Source organism: Meriones unguiculatus, chromosome 1 (assembly GCF_030254825.1).
Source record: "Meriones unguiculatus strain TT.TT164.6M chromosome 1, Bangor_MerUng_6.1, whole genome shotgun sequence".
Lineage (NCBI taxonomy): Eukaryota > Metazoa > Chordata > Mammalia > Rodentia > Muridae > Meriones > Meriones unguiculatus.
The window spans coordinates 128,429,352-128,445,909 of NC_083349.1; positions in this window are offsets into that span (position 1 = coordinate 128,429,352).

Sequence of the window (16,558 nt, forward strand, 5' to 3'; positions counted from 1 at the left end):
GAGAGAAAATAGATCATATTTTGTCTTTCTGGGACTGAGTTAATTTGCATAACGTGATTATCGCCAGTTGCATCCTACAAATGACAGATTTCCATTCTTTATGTCTGAAAAAAAAAAAAAAAAACCCTTCCGTTGTGTATGTATCCCACATTTTCTTTATAGGTGCTTGGTGGGACACCTGGGTGGGTCCGTAGCTCAGCTGTTGTACACAGGGCTGCCGTGTGAGCCTAGCAGACACTCAGTATTAAGTTTAGTTTTTATGCCCCAGTAGATAAGATTATAACTTTTTTCCAGTTTTTTCAGTTTAGCCAAACAAAACGTAAAAAGTAGATTTTTGCTTATATGTATGTACGCGTACACGTGTCTGTGTAACCATACATACAGCATGTGTATGCAGGTACCTGAGGAGGCCTGAAGAGGGAGGACTATCAGAGTCCCCAGAGCCGGAGTTAAGGGTGTCTGTGAGTTCCCCTGTAAGCACTAGGAACCTGTGTTTTCTGAGAGTAGTGAGTACCCTCTCCCTCTCCCCAGCTCCCCAAGCTCTGCTACAATGTGTTGAGGTTTGTATCCTGCAACTTTACTGAACTGAGCCTTTCTTTACTCCTTAGGTTCTGAGGGGTTTCTTTTATTCTTTTTCCCACCTAAGAGTCTGTCTTTACAAATAGCTCATTTGACTTCACTAACTCGGATAAGGGCTAGTTTTAAGTTGCCTGCCCTCTCTAGCTGGGACTTCCAGCATTGTGTTCATTAGGAGTGGTAAAGTTAAGCTCCTTGCCTGAATCTGAAGCTCATTGAAGATGATGTAGCCATGAACTTTTCATCTGTGACCTTTATTAGTTCAGACAATTTCCTTCCCATTCTAGTTTTCTGAGCATTTCCACCAGGAGCATGTGCTTAATTGTGTCAAGTATTTTTTTCTCTTTGATTGGGACGATTGCATGGTTTTTTTTTTCCCTATTCATTATATTAACATTCTTTTTCATGTTGTATCCCCAAAATAAAACCTGCTTAATCCTGGCATATGATCCTTTCAAAGTATCCATTTAATTTTGGTGTCATTTTAAAAATACTTTTCTATGTTACTTTTGTTCTTTGACAATTTGATACATATACATACTGAATTTTGATCATTTTCACTCCTGCTAAAACCTTTTTCAGTAAATTCCTACCTCTCTCTCCCTCTGCCCCCCCCCCCCCACACACACTGAATTTAATTAGTGTTGCTTTCATGAGCATGAGTTGGGGATTATTTACTGGAATATGGACAATCTGTTAGTGGCTATGTCACTGGGGTGGGGGGATGAGATCCCCCTCTTCCAGTAACATTTAACTGTCCATAGTCCTTCGGCGTGGAGCAGCCTCTTCCCCAAGCCTGGTGAAATACTGAGAAACCCAATCTAGCCTAGGACTTACGTGGTTAACCAAAGTGCAGTGAGTTCATGGCCCCGTGAACTTCGGGAATTACACCCCGAAGCCATGGCACTCCTCCCTGACTACTGACTCCTCCATTCTTTTGTCCCTCTCTTCCTCCGTGTTCCTTGAGCCTTTGCGGGGAGTGATACTGCTGCCCCATTTATGGCCGAGCACTCCACACCTGCTGCTCTCAGTACTTATACCACTTGGCCTTGAGGTTCTACATAGTATTCCAAGTAGACAGCAGGGTTCTACAGTCAAATGCCACATGTTCTCTCTCTCTCTCTTATGTTGAACCTAGCTTCTAATTATTAGACTAGTGTGTTTAAATTGGACTGCCCGAAAAGATCAGGAAGCTAGAAAGGCGTTGTTTGATAGCGAGGGATGTTGTGGGGAGAGGACTTAAGAAAGAGGGTAAGGCTAGCTGTGTGATAGAAAGAAAAATGTTGTGAGTATGAAGGTTAGTCTGGTGTAGAACTAAGAGATAGAAGAGAGAAGAGGGTGGGAAGAAGGGTTAATTAATTCTTAAGGATGTATGTGAAAGCCTTGTGGAAATCTGATATTTTATAAGTGAGTGTGTGTATTGAGTTTTAATGGAGGTAACTGGATGGGTAGATAATGCTCCTCCCTGAAGCCTAAGGTTAGTTAACAAAAACTCTAATACCGGGTGTGGAAAACCTTCCTACAGGCTGTTGGACAAGGATGTGCCCAAAGGCCCCAAAATATTACAGGCTATTGCCAATGCCCTTGGTGCCAACCAAGCCAGATCTTAAGGCTCTATAGCTGAAGATACCACATATGAGGGTTGCCTGGTACTAGGGAATTAAGTCAAATTTGGCTGTAGGTTTCTTCTCTAATGACTAGCTTGCACAGCCGACACGTTTTATCCCTACCACTGGCTCTCTGTAGTTTATGGCAGAGTCTGCCATTTGGCTTATTCTTTATTATGACACTTTAAAGAAATGGACACTTACTTATGGGATGCATTTTGAGCTAATTTTGGGGAAACAGGCTATAAGGCCATTCTTATTCATTTATTAATTCACTTAACATATTTCTAGCATCTATTATGCCAAAGACCTTAGATCATATCATTCACAGAGAACCCATGGTAATAGCAATGTTATTAATCACCAGGAATCTGCTCCCAGTAACACATTCACAAGAAATACCTAAACGAAGAGTTTTTCCTTCCTTCCTCTTCATTATTGCTTGTATTCTCTGTCCACCAGCCCATTGGTAATTATTTTCTTCTCAGGGATGACTCACGTTATTTTAGTATTTCCACATCCAACAGTGGTTTTTCTGATCTTGTCTCTCCAAGCTTTTTAGAGTCCTCTAAGGAATGAAGACTTTAGAGATGTTCCCCGCTCTCTGATGCCACAGTCTCTGGGATGGGTTGTGCCCAACTGGCTCTTTCATAATCTTCTCACTAGGTCTTTCTCTCCACTCAAACTTATATCTTAAATTAAGCGTGATTAAAACTGTATTCCATCTGCACCTCCATGTGTACTCTGAGACATTTGTGAGGGCCAGTATTCACTGTCAATTTGAGTGGGTTTGAAATCACCTAGGAGACTTGAGACATACATGTGTCTATAGCGGTTCTTCAAAAGACTAACTGATGGGGGAAAATATACACCAAATAAGAGTGGCATCATTCCACAAGATGGAGCTTAGATGGAATAAAAGGACGGTGAACAGTGGTATTCATTTCTCTCTGCTTCCTGACCACTGATTCAGAAACCCCATGCTCCCACCTATGCGTTCTCTGCTATGATGGACTCTTCCTTTTTTAAGCTTCTTTTTGTCAGATACTTGGTAACAGGGATGAAAATAGTTATGAGCATGGTGCTGCTATCTGCTCCAGTAACTCTGCAGTGCTGTTTTTATGTTGATGGTTTTTAGATCCATTTGCCCACTCAGACATCTCTTCTAAAAGCAGCATTTACATGCGCCCAGCTGTTCACCTGACATTTGTATCCCTACATGTATCTCAATTTCAACATGCTCAGAGCAGTGTCCTAATGTTCTCTCGCTGCCTTCTCCTTAGTGTTGCCATCCACCAGGAGCTGAGGGCAGAAGGCTGTGCTCTACCTGCAGATGCCGTCAGCAGGGTTTGGAAAGTTTCTGAGAGCTGAGATCTTACAGCTCTCACTGTCTTTACATTTCAGCCTGCCTTCATCTCTGACCCAGCTGTCTGCAGCAGGCTTGTGCTCACCCCCAGTGCTTTCACTCTTCAGTAAGAAGCACATGAAGATTGGGTGCCATCTCAATGGCCTTGACACATAACCCTAATGCAAAGCTTTCTATTTCCAGTACTGGAGCATATACTCAAGTGTCTGTCCCTCAACTTTACCTCTGTCCTGTGTCCCCAGAGCAAAAAAGCTCTTCTTATGTTATCTCTCTGAGTTTTTAAAAATTATTTTCCATGTATTCACATGTATTTTATGTGAATGAAAGATTTCCCCCTTTTGTGTATGTATGTATACCATGGATGTGCCTGCTTCCCAGTGAGACCAGAAAAAATAGCTTGGTTCCTCTGAAAATGGAGTTGCAGACAGTTGCAAGCTGCCATGTGGGTATTGGAAACTGTGGGTCCTTTGCAAGTACAGCCAGTGCTCTTAGCTGTTGAGCCATCTCTTCAGTCCCTTGCACTTTGATTTTTTTTATTTTTATTAAATTTTTATTTTTTAATATTAATTACAGTTTATTTATTTTGTATCCCAACTGTAGTCCCCATCCCTCATTCCCTCCCACCTTCCCTCCCTCATCTCCTCCTTGACCCTCTGTAAATCCACCAATAGGGGAAGACCTCCTCCCCTTCCATCTGACCTTAGCTTATCAGGTCTCTTCAGGGCTGGCTGCAATGTCCTCCTTTGTGGCCTAGCAAGGCTGCTCCTCCCTCAGGGGTGGGAAGGGCAAAGAGCCAGCCACTGAGTTCATACCAGAGGCAGTCCCTGTTCCCCTTACTAGGGTACCCACTTGGATACTGAGCTGCCATGGGCTACGTCCGAGCAGGGGTTCTAGGTTATATCCATGCATGGTCCTTGGTTGGAGTATCAGTCTCAGAAAAGACCCCTGTGCCCAGATATACTTGGTCCTTGTTGAGCTCCTGTCCTCTCCAGGTCTTACTAACTCCCCCTTTTTTCATATGATCCCCTGCACTCTGCCCCAGGTTTCTTTATGAGCCTCAGCATCTGCTTTGATACACTGCTAGGTAGAGTCCTTCAGAGGCCCTCTATGGTAGGCTCCTGACCTGTTTCTTGTTTTCTCCAACTTCCAATGTCCATCCCATTTGTCTTTCTAAGTGAGGATTGATCATCTTACCCTGGGTCCTCCTTCCTGTTTAGCTTCTTTAGGTATCTGCACTTTGATTTTTAAGGTATAGTTTTAACATAGAGAATACCCCTAATCACATCTCTATATATTGTACTTTATATTGTTTACCATTAATATATTTGTAGACCATTTATTGAATTATAACAATCGTTGAGAAGGGACTTTTGAACCCTAAGGGAGCAGCCGGATGTAAGTATAGAGCTCAATACAGCTGACAGGCGTGTTTCTAGCTCACGATGAGATGGTGCTAGCAGCAGCTAAGGTCCTTCTCATCTTTTCCAAAGTCAGGAGCTCTTGCCTCTTAGACAGGCTTCAGATGCTGAATATGTGAGCCTTGGTCATGTCACTCTGCATGTTCTATGTTTATCCATGTTATTCTATGCAGTTGAGGCCCATGTACCTTGATGCTGTGAGGGATTGCACCTTGGGAATGTGCCCGCCTGTGCTGAACCATTCCACTGTTGGTCAGTGTTGGGCAGGAGGCTCCAGGAACTGTTAGAGACAGTCGCTCTCTGAACACATTTGGTTCATGCTATTTGGGAGCACAGGCGCATTACTTTTGGGTGTAACACAGTGGAGGAATTCTAGAGTGTGCATTTCTAGGACAAAAATGTTTCTCTTTAGCCAGCACCACAGAGAGGCATCCAGCCCGTCCAGCCCATCCAGCCTCTTGATTTGGGTGGACTGCTGTGATTCCCCCATATCCTCATCATCCTTGGTATATCTCTTTCCCTGTCTCTGTGTCTCTTGCTTCAGTCCATCTGGGGAAGAATGTAAATGGTATATATTATAATATAATTTATATTTTCTGATAAAAATTGTGTAGAAAGCTATTTAAAAATATTTATTTGGCTATTTATCCAAAGCAAACAGAGCAGCATTTTTTTTCAGTTTGTCAGTGAAACTATTTGCCTTTACTATAATTATTCTCATTGTTTTTTGAAATTGTACATTTCTGAATGATATATTTCTTTTAAGACAAAAATCACATGTGTGTCTGTGTGCAAATATTGTGATTTGAACTTTTATCGTGTAACATTGGATCCTTTTTATATTTATGATAAATATTGTGAATTTGCCTGTTTTTTTTTATCTTTATATATTTTCCTCCCTGTTGTACTGGTCTCTCTATTTTGAATCTCAACCAGATATGGTCAACTAGTTTAGAGTGCTCTGACACACACTGTACTGACTAATTTTATGTCAATGTGACAGGCTAGAGTCATATGAGAGGGGATCCCCAACTGAGAAAATGCCTCCATAAGATGGGGCTATGGGCAAGCCTGTAGAGCACTTTCTTAATTAGCTATTGACGTGGGAGTCCTCATTCCATTGTGAGTGGGAGCTGGTGGTCATAGGTTCTGTAAGAAATTGGTCTGAGCAATTAGGAATAGTACTACCTCAAGATCCAGCTATACCACTCCTAGGCATATATCCAAGAGATGCTCAAATACACAACAAGGACATTTGCTCCAACCACGTTTGTAGCAGCTTTATTTATAATAGACAGAAGCTGGAAGCAACCCAGATGTCCCTCAGTTGAGGAATGGATACAAAAATTGTGGTACAATTACACAATGGAATACTACTCAGCAGTTAAAAACAAAGAAATCATGAAATTTGCAGGCAAATGGTGGGATCTAGAAAAGATGATTCTGAGTGAGGTATCCCAGAAGCAGAAAGACACACATGGTATATACTTACTTATTAGTGGATAAAAATCTGTACATCTAAAGAAGCTAATCAAGAAGGAGGACCCTGAGTAAGCTGCTCAATCTTCAGAAAGGCAAACAAGATGGACATCAGAAGAGGGAGAAAGCAGGGAACAGGACAGGAGCTTACCATAGAGGGCCTCTGAAAGACTCTATCCAGCAGGCTATTAAAGAAGATGCTGTGATTCATAGCCAATGCAGATTCATAAAGAAGATGCTGTGATTCATAGCAGAATGCAGGGAATCTTATGAAAGAAGGAGAGCACCAGAACCAAAAAGACAAAGGGTCTTTTCTGAGACTGATACGCCAAACAAGGACCATGCATGGAGATAACCTAGAACCCCTGCATATAAGTAGCCCATGGCAGCTCAGTGTCCAAGACAGCTCCCCAGTAAAAGGAACAGGGACTGTTTCTGACATGAACTCATGGTCTGGCTCTTTAACCACCTCCACCTGAGGGGGGAGCAGCCTTACCAAGCCACAGAGAAAGACAAAGAAGACAGTCCTGATGAGACCTGATAGACTAGGGTCAGAAGGAAGGGGAGGAGGACCTCCCCTATTATTGGACTGGGGGAGAGGCATAGGAGAAGAGGGAAGGTGGGATTGGGAGGGGTGGGGGAGAGGCTAAAGTTGGAATATGAAGTGAATAAACTGTAATTAATAAAAATAAAATAATTTTTTAAAAAAAGAAAATAGTCTGAGAAAACCATGGGGAGAAAGCTAGTAACAGCACCCCTCCAGGGCCTTTGCATCAGCTCCTGCCTCCAGGTTTCCGCCGTGACTGAGTTCCTGTATGATGGACTATGATGTGCAAGTGTAAGACAAATAAACCCTTTCCTCCCCAACTTGCTTTTTCACCATTGTCTTTCTTCACAATAATAGAAACTCTAACTAAGACACATACCATAAGAAATTTTACGAACAACTCATTTGATTTTCAAAGTTCTGGACTGAGAGAGGTGGGATACTAGGTGTTGGAGAGGTCCATGTCTACTGAGGGTCTTCTGGGACATCGGTGTTATCTGTAGTTTCCACCTGGTAAAAGGCAGGAAGGATCTCGCTGAGGCTTTAGGGGTACTAATCCCATTCCCAGGGTCCTGCCATCTTGACCCAGTCACCAACCAGACATCCCCACCTCTGACAGCGTAACATTCAGGACTCTGATTTTGACACGTGATCTTTATGGAGACAAAGACACTCTTTCCATAGCAGATAGAGTTCACATGTCGTGGAATTCTCTAATTTAAAATATCTCATCCAGGAGTTTCTGTAGGCTTTTGTGATGCATGACCTGTGTAACCATCAAGACTCACGTTAGCCCCTCCCACTGATCTCTCAGGAAGGATGCCTCTTATCATGTGCCTTTACCTTCAGTCCCACAGCCCTAGGCAGTCTTTTGTGACTGGTTCCTTTTATTTCGCCAGGTAGACTTACGCTGTAGGTTCCATCAGCATTTCAATTCCCTTATTCACCAAGTTATATTCCATTTAGGAGGGGATGGGTATCAGCACAGTTCCTCTATCCATTAGACTGTGTCTGGGCACTTAGCTTGCTTTGATTGATTTCTTCTTGTGGATAACACCGTGACAGACACCAGCGGGCCAGCTTCTGTGTGGGGCTGCTTGCCGTTCTTCCAGGCAGGGGAAGCTGAGGGTGCTTCCATGGGTCCCATGGGTGTTCTGTGTTCAGTATTCTGTAGACAGGATGACTGAAATGGGTCAGACTGCATGAGAATTCACGTCTTTATACCTTACCCTGACTTACATTTCTCTAGTGAGTTACGTGTGATGCATCTGTCTTGCGCTTTTTCACCATTTGCACTTCCACTCCGGAGAAATGCTCGTTCTTATCCTATGCCAATTTCAACAGAGTTGTCTTTGTTACTGAGCTCCTGCTGCACCATGGCCTTAAAGAAATATGTGATTTGCTAATATTTACATTCAGTGTATGGGTCATCTTTCATTTTTAAAATTCAATCTGCTAAAGCACAAAGGGTTTTAACATGAATGAAAGTCCATCTTATTAATTTTATCCCGTAGTTTGTATTTTGGATGTCATATTGTGCAAACTATTGCCTGCTTTAAAGTAAAATGATATACGTCTACTTTCTGAAAAGAGTTTTATAGCTTTAACTCTTGTAATAAGGTCTTTGGCCTACTTTTACTTAATTTTTATATATGATTTGAGGTGAATATCCAATTATCTCAGGACAGCTTGTTGAGAAGACTATTTCTTCCCCATTTAATTGTTCTGGTGCTATGTCTGAAAATCAATTGACAATAAATGTGTGGATTTATTGCTGGGCCCTCGGCTCTACCCATTGATCTGGGGTCTGTCCTTAGGCCAGGGCTGAAAGCCAGCATCCAGTGTTTTGATGACTGAGGCTCCATGATTGGTTTGTAATTGACAGGTGTGAGTCCAGCAAGTTTGCACCTTTTAAACACTGTTTTGACCCATCTGCGAGATCTATGAACAACTGGTTAATTTTGACAGAAATGTTAACTGGGATTCTGACCAGTCCTGCTCTATCCACAGGGCAAATCTGGAGATGGTGTCACCCTGGTAATGCTTTACACGAGCCATGGTTACATGAGAGCTGTAATTTACTAAGAGGCTTGGCTTCTTTCAAAAATGTCTATAGTTTCCAGGAAATATGTTTTAGTTTTATTTCTAGTCATTGTGTTTCTCAGTGCTGTTGTAAAAAGCACTGCATGCTGAAGTCAGTGTTTAGCATGTTCAGTCACAGTGAGCGGATGCTGACGCTGTTGACTGTATTTAGCTGTTGCCTTAGAGTCTCATGCAGACCAGGTTATACCTACAGAGACAGTTCTACTTCCTCCTTTCCAAACTAGATGCTTTTTATTTCTGTTTTACATAATTGCCCTCATCAAACCTCCAGTGAGATATTAAGTAGAACTGTAAAGAACAGACCTCATAGGATCTAAAGCTAAAAACCTCTTATCAAGGGAACAGGTGCTGTCTCTGACATGAACTCAGTGGCTAGATCTTTGATCACCTCCCCCTGAGTGGGGAGCAGCCTTACCAGGCCACAGAAGAAGACAATGCAGCCAGTCCTGATGAGACCTGATAGAATAGGATCAGAGAGAAGGGGAGGAGGACCTCCTTTAAGGGGGTCCTCTAAGGGGAGAGTCATGGGAGGAGAAGAGAGAGAGAGAGTGGCATTGAGAGGGGACAAGGGAGGAGGCTACAGCTGAGATAAAAAGTGAATAAATTGTAATAAATAAAAATAAATTAATTAATTTGATTGAAAATTTAAAACCTCTTTTCAAATAGCTAAAAACCTTTTATCAAAATCACAAACTACAAACACAGGCTATGCCACTTGAGTTAAATTCAGTATATATTTCTGCTGAGTTATTTGTAGCTACTCTTTGCCAGTTGAACAACTTCCCCTCTGCTCACAGTTCTAAGGTCTTCATATCAGATGGTCTATCATATTTCCCATCTATTTTGCTACTCAAGTCTTATGTTCCTCATCATATTAATTTAATAAACAGCACCATTAATGGTCCCTATGTTAAACAATATTCTGGGATAATCTCTATGTAGGCATTGAACCCATTCTTATATATGTTTTAATATTTAGCATGCCTTTATTTTGTTAGTATTTACATTTGTATGGATGGAATTTGTTTTCACTTAATCCAGGAGGGATTGAATGAAATCCTAGTTTTTACTGCTGTGATGAAACAACATGACCTCAGGAAATGTTTAATTTTGCTTACTCTTCCATATCAAAATTCATCATTAAATGCAGCCATGGCAGGAACTTTAAAGGGGCAGGAGCCTGAAGGCAGGAACTTAAGCAGAAACCGTGGAGAGGTGCTGCTTAGAGGCTTCATGCTTTTCATGGCTTGCTCAGCCTACTTCATTTATTTATTTATTTATTTATTTATTTATTTATTTATTTATTTTTAACACCTAGGGCCACCATCCCAGAGGTGGTCCCTCCCTACAGTGGGCTGGACCCTTCCACATCAATCAAGAAAATGTCCCACAGGCCAGTCCCGTAGGGGCTTTTTCTTAATTGAGGTTCCCACATGACTTTCCCTGACGTCAAGTTGACACAAAGCAAAATAGGAAGGTAGAGCCCAGGCATGGGCAGGGTTTTTTCTGAGCTCACACAGCTGGGAAGAAGATGAGAGCAATGCAGAAGCCCAGCACACTATGAGTGGAGCTGACATCTGTGGCTACAAAGCCGAATGTTCTGAGTGAAACCAAGCTTATTGACTGTGACCATGACCTCACCAAAGCCTGTGACCTTCTCAGAAAGGGAATTTACTCAACAGAGTTAATCTTAAAAAACTGTGTCAGGTTATTTAGAGAAAAAGTTTCACTATACTAAAAATATTAATCAAGCATCCTTCTTTGCTGACAAAGGCAATCATCTTGCAACATATAAAAATATAGCAAAACCTCTATACCTTAAAAATGTATAATTTTGAATTGTCATTATGACCCAGTAAGGGGGTGAAGAAATTGTGGTGGGGTTTAGTGTCAATTTTTAATCCTCTGTTATGTGTGTTAGACTAGCATTTCACCAAGGACTGGAATATGCCTCAGAGTTGCTGACATCTGCCTTTACATAGAAATTCAATATAACTTTTATTTGTCTGTATTTCAGTCAGTTATGCCGGTTTTGTATTTTCCATATCCCTCAATGTCTGGAACAATGCTGGGTATCTGTTAATGTCATTTGTTAAATGCATGTAAAATTATCCTTTCGTTTCAAAAGAGTTTCCAAGTATGAAACGTCAATAATGATGAGAGCAGCATTAGACTTTCAGTGAATGTGTTCAATTTAGTGCCTCATCAGTTTTTGTTTTGCCAGTTCATCTAAGGGTCATGTTTGTATGCAAATTAGAATATACAATGGGATCCTTAACCCTTTGTTAAGGACCATGGTGATGTTTAAAGGCAATCTCTAGACACACCAGGTTAGCTTTGAGAAGGCAAAGAGTATCCATAAGTACAAGCCAAGGAGGCACCAGCATGGCCACTGAGAGATGGTGATGCTTATAATTTCAGAAGGATGATGGCTACCTCAGCGTGGTATCTCCAGTCTTCCCAACATACTCGTGAGAACCCAGACTTCTAAGCTTCTGTTGGTCTGTGGGGTGACCGTGTGGTTTACTCGTCTCCATAGCTATGGATAACTATCATTAAAGACACTATTAAATGGGCAACATGGAGTTGTTAGGAAGACAACGAGCCCATGATCCCAGTACCTTTTAGCGAAAAGAGGCTAAGGCCTCTTCCGTGATGCCTGTCCACATCCCAGATCTGATAGGTCAGGACTCGACCAGATGTTCCATCACTGGCAAAAGGACTGTGCACACCATCAGTGGCTTAAATTGAGGGGACAGATACACACCCAACAGCCCTGGAGACATGACAGCCAGGAAGTAGAGACCTGATTCTGAGTGGAGAGTCAGCATAACTACTGTAGCCCACGCCTTAAAAGAACATAGTACCATACCATAACGGTCGCACGCGTGTCCCTGCAAATGAATACTAATGTAATATTTTGAAAGATTTCCTTGCTACCTGGAAGTTTACTTTAGAATTTTCTTGACCCGCAGAAATAAAGATAAGCCTTAGGAATAATAAAGCATGTACCAGGGCAAACAGTTCTTCACTGATAGCAACTTCGTCACTCTCAATCACCCAATGTGATTGTACCTTTGGGGTCCTTTCTGGTAGCAGTTGTGTGCACATTAATACACCTGCAGAAAACACGCCACTTTAAACTCGAGACCTCAGACAAGATCAAAGCATCTTTGCCGCCCCCTCTGGGATCAGCACCAAGAGTCTCACACAACAGTTAGTTCCACTGCACGTGATAGAATCTCTCAAACTCTAGACATTCCATTGGGGAGTGTGAGCACCAGGGAACTGTTATCACATATTCTTAAAACGCATGTCATTTTAATATTATTCTTCAGTGGCTTCATAAAATTCTTCCGTGGCTTCATAAAATGTGCCCAGGAACAACGGTTGCCTCGTGGGACTAGTCCTGCCCTCCACTCATTATTCACAGGAAGGAGAAGCTCGTATGAAGAAACAAGAAGTGTGGTGGTATGAGTTACCCCACAAATGAGATGGATCTTCCCTAATATCAGTCTCAATACAGTAACAGAAGCAGAAGGAAGTTGAATCCAACTTTGAGGGATTTTGAAGAGCAGCATGATTTATCTACAGGGTTGTCAGGAAAGCAATGTTGGCAGGTCAGACATTCAGATCTTCCCAGATGCTTTCAGAGACTTAGAAGCCTGTGCAAACCTGTGCAGCTGCTGGACTCTTTCTCAAAACTTGAAAAATCCTTTGCTTTTCTTTCCCAGATCTGCAGGCCCATGGTCAGGACCTCTCATGCTGGCTGTGTGTGGCTTCAGGCTATCCAAAGCATCTTCATGTATTGTGGGCCAGTCACCATCACCCATAACCTCCACCCACTAGAGGCCAGTAACTGTTTCCTATCTGCACTGACAAAAGTAGCAACCAAGGATCCTAGCAGACAAAGTTACCCTTGATGAAGCAGCACAGTTCTAGAAGTCTCTTGTCTTCTCTTGGTTTCTGGATCTTTCCTTTACCACGACTTGCTCCATTTCATTCCCATTCTGTGCATCTTCCAATAAAACTCACCCAAACAAACAACAACAAGGCAATACAAAATAAGTCATCAGAGCTCATCCTGCTTAGGAATCAATCGGGAGAAGGTGTGTCACCCAAACATGCCACGTGAGGCATGAGTCAGGAATCCAGACAAGCAGAGAGCTTGAGGAGGGAGTCCCTGAGTTCCCATGGTGAGCAGTCAGAGATAAAACCATCACATGCACAGCAAGGATCAGACACTAAAAAGATGGGAAGCAGGGAGAAAGAAACACAGAGCCCTCGCTGCTCCTTGTAAAGCTGTGCAGGCCGCTGGTGGCAGTGGTTTCTTTGAGGGAGAATTGTAGAGGGATGACAGGGAGAAATTATGAGTTTACCTCTTGGAGGAACAGTAGGGAGAAACAGGTCTGGTTAAAATTCACTGGACACTCTAAGAAAGGTATTTGTTAAATGTTGTCAAAGTATAACGAATGTGTGCTAATAACTCTGTGCTTTCAGGGTGTGCTGTATATGAAAAGCATCATGCAGGAAAAATTGCTACTATTAATCTAATTTTGGAGAGAAAGAAGTGAGGCTCACACGTGCAGGAAGGGTTTAGCCTCCTGAAGACTAAGAGCTAATTTTGCTGGTGAAGAAGCATAGAATTTATTAGAATTTTTTAAAGGATATTAAGTCAAATAAATGAGAATTTGGATCAAATGATTGATAATAATTTAAAGAATGAGGTGTGTCATTTTCAATGATTTCTGTTTTGTTTTTTAACTTGCTATTTAATGTGTGCAATGATTTTAGAGGTACAGTATTCTAAGTTAATACTGTCTATACTGCTCCACAGTTGAAAAAGGCAGCAGCATCACGGCCTCCTTAAAGTGCTATTTCTATTGGAATCTTCAGACTCTGTTCTAGTTAGTCTTAAGTGCACAGTGAATTGTTAGTCAGCTTCATTCTCCAACTATGGCTTGGGAATGGGTACAAAAAGAAAGCACTGTCGTGGGGAGATGGTTACCCCCACAGTGCAGGGGGTGTGGGCTGCAGGGAGAAAACAGGTCCTCAGTGACCTCTGCAGGATGCTTGGCTCTGGCTGGGTGTGTGAGACCCAGACCTCACTTTACACACAAAAAAGCCTGGAGCAGTTTTACCCCACCCAGATCCCTACATGTCCTCATCCTTGTCTTTTTTATTAATTTATTTTAAAATTTATTATAATTCATTCACTTTGCATCCTAGCTGTAGCCCTCTCCCTCCTCCTCCCCTCCATCCCCTCCCAGTTCCACCCTTTCTTCCTCTTCTTCCTCCCATGCCCCTCCCCTAGTCCACTGATAGTGGGGGTCCTCCTCCCCTTCCATCTGATTCTAGCCTATCAGGTCTCATCAGGACTCACTGCATTGTCTTCCTCTGTGGCCTGGTGAGGCTGCTCCCTCCTCAGGGGGAAGTGATCAAAGATCCAGCCATTGAATTCATGTCAGAGACAGTCCCTGTTCCCCATATTAGGGTACCCCCTTGGACACTGAACTGCCATGGGATACACCTGTGCTGGGTTTCTAGGTTATATCCATGAATGGTCCTTGTTTGGAGTATCAGTCTAAGAAAAGACCCCTAGGCCCAGATATTTTGGTTCTGTTTCTTTCCTTGTGGATCTCCTGTTCCCTCCAGGTCTTTCTAGCTCTCCTTTTTTCATGAGATTCCCTTCACTCTGCCCAAAGTTTGGCTATGAGTCTCAGCACTTGCTTTAATAGCCTGCTGGGTAGAGTCTTTCAGAGGCCCTCCTTTCCTGTTCCCTGTTTTCTCCCTATTCTGATGTTTATCCCATTTGCCTTTTTTAATGAGGACTGAGCATCTTATCCAGGGTCCTCCTTACTTAGCTTCTTTAGGTGTACAAATTTTAGTATGATGATCCTATATTATATGTCTAATATCCCATCCATAATATATGAAGAACTCAAGAAGTTAAACAGCAACAAACCAAGTAGTCCAATTTAAAAATGGATAACAGAGCTAAACAGAGAATTCTCTGTAGAGGAATATTGAATGGCAGAGAAACACTTAAAGAAATGTTCAACGTCCTTAGTCATGAGGGAAATGCAAATCAAAACAAGTCTGAGATTTCACCTGACAGCCATCAGAATGGCTAAGATCAAAAACTCAAGTGACAACACATGCTGGAGAGGATGTGGAGAAAGGGGAACTCTCCTCCACTGCTGGTGGGAATGTAAACTTTTACAACCACTCTGGAAATCAATCTGGTGTTTTCTCAGACAATTATGAATAGTGCTACCTCAAGATCCAGCTCTACCACTCCTAGGCATATATTCAAAAGATACTCAAAGCATACAACAAGGACATTTGCTCAACCATGTTTGTACAGCTTTATTCATAATAGCCAGAAGCTGGAAACAAGCTAGATATCCCTCAACAGAGGAATGAATACAGAAATTGTGGTACATTTACACAATGGAGTACTACTCAGCAGTTAAAAACAAGGAAATCATGAAATTTGCAGCAAATGGTGGGAACTTAGAAAAGATCATCCTGAGTGAGGTATCCCAGAAGCAGGAAAACACACATGGTATATACTCATCCCTATCTTTAGGGGCACACTCTGCCTTGCTTCTGACACCCAATGGATTTTTGGTGTCAAGTATATCTCTATATGACAAACTCCACTTCAGATGGCAGGAATGTATGCTTGTTAACATCTTTGTTTTCATTTGTATAATGTATTTCTATGTACTGTTCCATTCCCTCACTTGTTGTCTGGGAAGCAATTTGCTGAAATGTTTATCAGCATAACCTCTGTCTCTGGTTTTTCCTGAGTTCCATCCAGATGTAGTCATTTACTTAGTTTGTTTTTAAACAATTCTCTAGGGTTTTTTTTTTTTATATGAGGAATAAAGTGATAGAAGAAATGAACTCATATAATTCTGGCATGGTGGTATACACCTGTAATCTCAGTTTATGGAAAGCCGAGGCAGGAGGCTTGCAAATGTGGGGCCAGACTGGGCCTACAGAGTAAAGCTAGCCTGGACAACTTAGAACCTTGTCTCAAAAAGTAAAATAAAAACCTTCACTGAGTTAATCAACAAATGATTTGACACATAAAACATTTATGATATTATTGAGCTTATAACAAGTTACATATTAGCTATGAAAGTAGCTATTGTTATTCTGACATTTGTTTCTATGTGATATAAAGCATTTTACTACTAGATACTGCAATTGCACTTCATACAATGATACAAATATTTCTTAACTTGACAAACTCAATCTGTACATTGTATTGATAATGAGGAAACAGTTTTATGCTCCCAGTCCTATGTGCTTCTGTTAACAAAGTTATGACAGGGATTACTTAGGTTAACAAATATTGATTGTTCCATGTAATCCCTTCCTGGTGCTGTGGAAACAAAGGCCACAAACTATGTGGTGAAGTCAGTAAACATTAAGTCTAAGCTTGCAGGTT